This window comes from Anas acuta, chromosome 6, assembly GCF_963932015.1.
Source record: "Anas acuta chromosome 6, bAnaAcu1.1, whole genome shotgun sequence".
NCBI lineage: Eukaryota > Metazoa > Chordata > Aves > Anseriformes > Anatidae > Anas > Anas acuta.
This window is the reverse complement of record NC_088984.1, coordinates 16,601,527-16,608,283: the sequence shown is the minus strand read 5'-3', so window position 1 is coordinate 16,608,283 and position 6,757 is coordinate 16,601,527.

Sequence of the window (6,757 nt, the reverse complement as noted above, 5' to 3'; positions counted from 1 at the left end):
CGTGCTCTCCACTGCCCGGCGTGGCTCCGGCATCGCAGCCTCGCTGCTCCCCCCTCCCCAGGCACAGGTGTCCGCGCGGCTGGTCGGAGTGACAGCAGCAAGAAAAATGCCCCTGCTTGTATGTCCTGGCTTGTTGGGCTGGCAGGAGTGGTGACACTTTGCCTGCCCTCGCTCTGCCAGGGGAACCCCTCATCCCTCACACCATGGGTTTGGCAGTGCCGGGGTCCCCCCTCGCCATGTCCCCTCCATGGGGCGGTGGCAGTGGTGCTGCCCTGTTGGTGGCACCCGGTGGCCAGGTTGTCCCCACGGCCGAGGCAGCGAGGAGCAGCATCTTCACTGCGCACACAGCTCTCTGGGGGCTGCAGGAGCTGTTCCCGTGGTGCCAGGACAACGATAAATCCGCAGGCTGACAAGTCGTGCTGGGAGATGGAGGTGCTCCCTCTTCGGGGTGCGCAGAGCCATTCCCCTGCAGGGTCATTTCGGTAACGGCTCTGCCAGCCAGCACCGAGATTCATGGGCCCCGGGAGGTGACAGGAAACCTGATAGGTTTTAAGACAGCAACATGCCCTGAATCTGCAAGGTGGCTGAGCAGGCAGAGCAGGGAATCCAAAGCGTTTACAGCCTCAGGGGATGCGGCGGCCGCAGCGCTGGGCCACCAGGGATGGAGGAACCACCAGCATCCCTGACGTGCCTTTGGGATGCCCTCCTGCATGCTGTGCATCTCTGCGGGACCAGCAGAACAGGCTCTGGGATGCCACGAGCCCCCACACCGAGCCTGTCCCTGCAGCAAGGCTCTGATTTGGGGGTACCCCCGGGGTGCCAGAGAGGGGTCTTCAAGCCATGGGCCGTTAAAGCCCATCAGCAGGCTGACAGTCACACCTACACCCAGCTCTTCCCGCGGTGTAAAACAGGGGTCTCAAAGGTCTCAAGGGATTTTAAGAGATGTCTACAAGTTGTCTGGGCCAGCGGGGACTGGCTGTGAGAGGTGATGGATGTGAGGAGAGGACAGTTTGCAGCCCTCGCACCGTGTCCACCCTGCCCCTGGTGCTTGGCCAGACCCCACCAGGTGCTGGTGCCAGCCCTGCTGTCCCACGGGCACCCAGCCCACGGCAGCACCCTGTCCCCGAGAGCCCCCCGCAGCTCCTAGCAGCTCTCTGCAGCCCAGCTCCAGCTCCCCAGGTGCATTTCTCCTTCCCCACCCCCAGCAGAGCCCCCCCGTGCCAGCAGTGAGAAACGGTACGGGGGAGGTGGGGAGGCCGGGCGGTGGGTGCTGTGCTCCAGCTCCAGCTTTGGGCAGGCGCGTATGCCGTAGTAAAACATCTACATTTGGATGAGGAGATTTCCAGGGATCTGAGAACGCTGTGCTGATAATTAAACATCTGCTCTGCATTTGTCTGCCTTCCTGCCGCTGCCGCGCTCCAGCTCCAGCTGCGGGCACGCAGCCTCGCTCCCCCTGCCCGTCCCCAGGTGCCGTCCCCTGCTCACCACCCCCCGGCCCCGAAAATGCACGGCTTGGCCACGGGTGCTGGAGGAGGGCAGCGGGGCAGCTCCGGGCAGCCTTTGCTGGTGCACGTGGGGTCAGAAGCTGTGCTGTGATGGTGACAGAGCGCCCTGCGCAGCCGTGAGGCTGGATGGGGCCAGCACGCTGCCCAGCCTCAGCCCCAGGGCTTGTCCTCACCCTGCCCATCACGCCTGGAGGCAGGTGCCCACCGGGGCAGCCCCCAGCCCCGCAGCCTTGGCAGGGCTGCAGAGCCAAGAGCCTGCCCTGTGGCTCCTGCCATCCCCGGGCAGCTTCTCCGGGGCTCTCCATGCATGGCTGGCCAGCGCTTGTCCGTGCACGGTCCCTTGGGCCGAGCCAGCAGCTGCCACGGCCAACCTGCAGCCAGGAGAGCATCAAAACAACCTCCAAATTGATCCCGGAGACTCCTCTGCAAGCCCCAGTCACGTCCTGCTAGGAGCGAGCGTCCGCTCTAGTTACTGTCTCCTAGGAGAGCACCGAGGACTTCAGCCTGTCACAGGAGGAGCGGACCCAAGCATGACATCTCCATGGAGCCCAGGGGACGGCAGGCAGGGACACGGTGCCACCGAGCAGATGGCACCCGGCCCGGATCGATGGGAGCCGTGCCGCTGCCTGGGGGAGCCATCCTGGCCCTGTGGGGCTCCAATAAACCACGGGGATGGCACGAGCCGGGGATGGGGACCGGCCACCTGCCCTCCCGCAGCCCCCCTGCCCGCAGCCCAGCGGGGTGGGAGCCCCGAGGTGCCCGGTGTCAGCGGGACAGCCCCGTGCCTCGTCCCCCTCCTGCTCCCTGGCCTGGCGTCGGGGTGTTTGTCACACCTGTCACCGTGACAAGGGAGAGATTAGACCGTCCTCTCCCGCCCGGAGCCGCTGATTCATATTCATGAGACTTCAAAGCATCTCGTCCAGCTCTCCCTGCACCAAACCTAATCCTCCGCCGCAGCACCCTGCCAGCAGCCCCGGCTGCCAGCGGGGCCTGGCGGGTTGGGAGCGCTGCTGCTGGCAGCCACACAGCTCCCGGAGGGGCGAGCTGCGTCCCTGTGCTGTGCCACGGGGGTGGGAGGTGGGCTGGGTGTCCTCCCGTGCACCCACCCACCCACCCACCCACCCACCCATCCATCCAAAGGATCTGTGAAGCCACCAGCATCCCTTTGGGGGGCACACAGTCCCCCCATCCCCTTGCCATGACCAAAAGCAGCAGGTTTCAGGCAGGAGCTGTGCAGGGATGTGCAAAGCGCGGGCAGCCCGCCCGCTCCTGCCAGGGACAGATCCCCAAAGCAGGGAGCATGCCAGAGGTGCGGGCAGCACCAGAGCGAAAACCCAGCCCTGTGCAGAGGATCCCCGTGTGTCAGGGGCACCCATGGGTGCAGGGGGCCCCAGGGGGTGCCGGTGCAGGCGCAGGACCCGTGGCTGTGCTGGCCGGGAGCACGGGTCCTGGCGGAGGGCGGGCGGCGGGGCCCCCACGGAGCCGTCTCCTCCAGATGGCGAAGGCCATTAGAGCCGCTCTCGCGCGCACGGAGCCATAAAGTTTATGGGCCTCATCATTTAGCTGTAATGGAAATAGTTAAATCTGTCTCTGTTTAAGCAAACTGTGCCCTCGCGGGAGCGCTTGGTGCCACGCAGCCCGGGGCCGTGCGCGGGAGGGAGGCTGCGGGCTGCAGCCAGGGGGTGCCTCCGCTGCCAACATGGGAGGGTGCCCCTCACCTTCCTCCTGCCCCTCACCTTCATCCTGCCCCTCGCCTTCCTCCTGCCCCTCGCCTTCCTCCTGCCCCTCGCCTTCATCCTGCCCCTTGCCTTCCTCCTGCCCCTCATCATCCTCCTGCCCCTCTCCTTCCTCCTGCCCCACACCGTGCACCCACAGCTGCGCAGGGACAAGGCGTTCCCATCCCGGAGCCTGCCTGAGCGCACGGCACGGGGCAGAAGAGGATGCGATGCCTTGCAAGCCCCTTTTCACCCCCTTGCAGGCTCCCCAGCTGCAGGGCATGGGGTGGGGGCACTGACCCAGGCTGCCCCCAGCCCCCAGCCCAGCCCCGTGGGGTCAGCACCCTGCGGTGCCTCGCAGCATCCCCGAGCGCAGCCCTGGTGACGCCCACCTCACCTTCCCCAGCCCCTGGGGAGGGAATTTTCAGCATTTACAGAGGGTCAGCGAGTTCCTCCCCATCATCACAGCGGGGTGCTGACCCCATGCAGCCCCCCCAGGCCCCACATCTCACCCGGGGTGGGGAGAGCCCCCCCCTGTCCCAGCGGCCTCCCCACCCACCATGCTCCGTCACGGTGTCGGTGGGAGCTGCCCCCTCCCCAGTAAGCAAAGCGTGATTAATTACAGAGTAAGTCATTAATATTCACAGCTAATTAAAGATCCTTATCATGAATAATGAAGCTCAGGCTCCAAATTATGGGACACGGATGGAGGAGGGGGGGGGGAAATGTGGGGAGAGGGGGCTGCAGAGGTGGAAAGCGGTGGGGCAGGGGCACAATGGGTGCAGAGGTAACCTCGTTGGGGGGGTTTGGGGAGCGGTGGGGGGCCGGGGGTGTAGGGGGGCACCTGGGTCTGGCCGTGCCCTGCCAGGGGATGCAGGGGCTGGGCAGTGGGTATGGGGCACATCGGGACCCCATCAGGGGCTGGGCTGGGGCTGCGTGGCCCCTGCAGAGCATCCGGAGGGGAGGGCAGCGGCACTTTGCCTGGGCTCCTGTTATACAAATGAAAGGTTTTTAGTGGGAAAGACTCTGGGAGAGTAATACATCTCCCATATTGATCGCAGGCCAGGGACCAAGGCACGGCTTAAACAGTAATTGATTTCTAGCCGCCGAGATGTGTTGGGGAGCATTGATTTAACAGCACTGCAGACACACTGCTACTAATCTGATTAAAGTATTTAGCAGAAATGTTATTCTTTAAAAAAAAAACACAGGGAGGTGATGGCGCTGCCTGGGGGCAGGGGCGGTGCAGCCGGGGCGCAGTGTCCTGGTGCGTCCCCACACCCCGCCGGGGGTGGCTGTGCGCCCGTGCCCCCCGCGTTGGTGGCGGTGCCTGTGGCACACATCTGGAGCCAGCTGTGCTCCCAGCCGCCGCCGTGAGAGCTGTCAAGGCCACGTGCAGACGGAGCAGGCAGCACGTGTGCGAGCGCTCAGCCAGCTGCCACGGGGCCTGGACGTGCCCGGCAGGGCCACCCGCTGCCCTGGGGACAGTGCGGATCCCACGAGGAGCCGGGCACGAGGAGGGGACCCCCAGCACGGGGACCACGGCGCTGCTCCTGGCCACCCGGTGTCCCCGTGCACAGCCTCAGGTGGTCGGTGTGTTGTGGGAGCTCTCGCACCATGCCCAGCCCGGCCCCTGGCACAGTGAGGGTGGAGATGGGTGCTGCCCGGGTGGGGACAGGGCTCTGCAACACCGCTCCCAGCCCCGATGAGAGGCGCCGGCTGAGCATGGAGGGGCCGCTCTCCCCCCGTGCCATTCCCATCACACACATCAGCCCAGTTAATTAACACGCGATATCAAACAAATAAATTATTCCTGCTTCCTATTGATTCTAATTTACTGGCCCCTGGAGAGCCCGGGCTCGTTTATCCCACCTGTCACCCCTGCTTAGCAGCTGCGCTAACATCTGCCCGCTCCCCTCACCTCTCCCGCTCCTCCGCCTCGGGGCAGAGCCCTGCACGGCCCTGGGGCTGCCCCAAGTCCCTGCCCCTCCTGGGGACCCATCCCGTGCTGTGTGGCCTCCCAGGCTGGGACGCAGCCCTGGGGCATCCCTGCCTCCCTGGCAGGACAGCAGCCGGATTTCCCCTCCGTGTCCTGGGGAGATCCATCACTGCCTCGCACCGGCCTCTGATGGCTGATGTCTGCCTCTTCTGTGCCAGCCTGATCAAAGCCAGGGCTCCTCCCAGCTCCCTCCCCGTATTGATGCCGGATCGATGCATCGATCCTGCCCAGCTGCTGACTGCACAGCTCTCTGCTCCCAGCCAGACTTGTCTGGGGGATCCCGCAAGGCACAGGACCCCGGCACACCGAGCACTGCAGGGCTTGGCTCCCGGCTGATGCTGGGCTCCTGGGTGCGATGGGTGCAGCTGCCAGCCCCCCGTGGCCAGGACCACCTCCTGCCCGGGTCTGGGCACTGCCCAGCCACGGATCCTGGTCCTGCAGGGCTCCCCTGCCCAGCACTGCTCGCACAGGGCTGCCTTTTGGCTGGCAGCACCCGGGCTTGCACGCAGCAGGGCAGGGCGCAGGGTGCACGTAGCCTGTCCGTGGGATGCTCTGGGAAGCAGCTTGCCAGCAGGGGATGGATGTGCCCAGCCCAGCTCGGGATTGCTCCCAGACATGCCGTGACAGGAGGAGCTGGAGGCTGGCCAGGGACACAGGACAGGGTCACCAGCCCAGCGTGCGTGCCTGCTGCTCTGAGCTCTGGCACTCTCCAGCACTGGCTCTCCTCTGGTTGGAAGCTTAAACCCAGCCAGGCCAGCAGCCAGCGGCAGGCTGCTTGCTGGCCTTGGCTGAGCCTGCCCAAAGCATCTAAAGCTGGGACAGGCACAGCCAGCACCCGGCTGGGGGACCCCACGGCCTCTCCCCAGCCCCATTTTGAGCTGCCAGCCTCTCCCTGAGGCTGCTGCAGGGCGCTCACCATGGGGTGCGCATCGCGGGGTGCCCATCACGGGGTGCTCATTGCAGGGTGCCCATCATGGGGTGTTCTTCATGGGGTGCGCATCGCGGGGTGCCCATCACGGGGTGCTCATTGCAGGGTGCCCATCATGGGGTGCTCTTCATGGGGTGCCCATGGTGGGGTGCCGATGATGGGGTGCCCGTGGTGGGGTGCCCGTGGCAGGGTGCTGTCCTGGCACGGTCCCGCTGGCAGCAGAAGCGGGTGCGCGTGGGAGGAGCGGCTGGCAGCGCGGCAGCCAGGAGATAAGCTCCCCTCTCATCCTCATTGTGTGTGACGGGAGGGAGATTTATGGCTCCAAGCTGCGATTTGTGCGCGGCTCAAGCACACGGTATTGATCACTCCTGGTTGCTCCCGCTGCTCCCTCGCCTCGCAGCCCCTCCTGCCTCAGCCCTGCCTGTTAACTCTTCCTGACCTGGGGGCTAGGGACGGGCTCCCTCTGCTCCGCTGCAGCCAGGGCACCCGGACACAGCCCGATTCTCCCTCCCCAAGCTCCCTCGCAGCTCTCTGCTGACAAAGCCCCATGGAAGCCAGGGCCCTTCTCCCAGGAGAAGAGCAGGGCTCAGGGCGGTGAAGGCAGGGGCAA